This window comes from Heloderma suspectum, chromosome 6 (genome assembly GCF_057233095.1).
Source record: "Heloderma suspectum isolate Gila_16-S chromosome 6, 16-S_ref, whole genome shotgun sequence".
In the NCBI taxonomy this organism is placed as follows: Eukaryota; Metazoa; Chordata; class Lepidosauria; order Squamata; family Helodermatidae; genus Heloderma; species Heloderma suspectum.
The window spans coordinates 112,814,023-112,814,961 of NC_139463.1; positions in this window are offsets into that span (position 1 = coordinate 112,814,023).

The window sequence follows — 939 nt, forward strand, 5'->3', positions numbered from 1 at the left end:
CTGCATTAATAGAAGCATCGCTTCCAAATCCCGGGAAGTACTAGTTCCCCTCTACTCAGCACTGGTTAGGCCTCATCTGGAGTACTGTGTCCAGTTCTGGGCACCACACTTTAAGAAGGATGCAGACAAGCTGGAGAGGGTTCAAAGGAGGGCAACAAAGATGATCAGGGGACTGGAAACAAAGCCCTATGAAGAGAGACTGAAAGAACTGGGCATGTTTAGCCTTGAGAAGAGAAGACTGAGGGGAGATATGATAGCACTCTTCAAGTACTTGAAAGGTTGTCACAGAGAAGAAGGCCAGGATCTCTTCTTGATCATCCCAGAGTGCAGGACACGGAATAATGGGCTCAAGTGACAGGAAGCCAGATTCCGGCTGAACATCAGGAAAAACTTCCTGAGTGTCAGAGCAATACGGCAATGGAACCAATTACCTGGGGAGGTGGTGGGCTCTCCCACACTGGAGGCCTTTAAGACGAGGCTGGACAGCCATTTGTCAGGGATGCTCTGACTTGGATTCCTGCATTGAGCAGGGGGTTGGACTCGATGGCCTTGTAGGCCCCTTCCAACCCTACTATTCTATGATTCTATGATCTTGGTTTCATCTTTGAGTTTATTCTCCCTAAACTTACTGTTTTATATTATGTTTTACTATTTTATTGCATTTCTTGGTTTTGTTCTGTGAACCACTCAGAGAGCTTTGGAAAATAGGTGGTATTGAAATGCAATTTAGAAAACAGAAAATAAATCTTCATTCATGGAGATCAGCTTCCCATCTTCACATTCAGTCCAAGACTAACATTGCTTGTGACCATAGCTGGTTGATACAGGCATACTTGGAAATACTTGTTGAAGCTGATCAGATATGTCAACCTACAATTCATGTTGTGACCTTAGCTGAATATGGCTTCTGTTGTATAGTGAGAACAAAGCACAAGACTA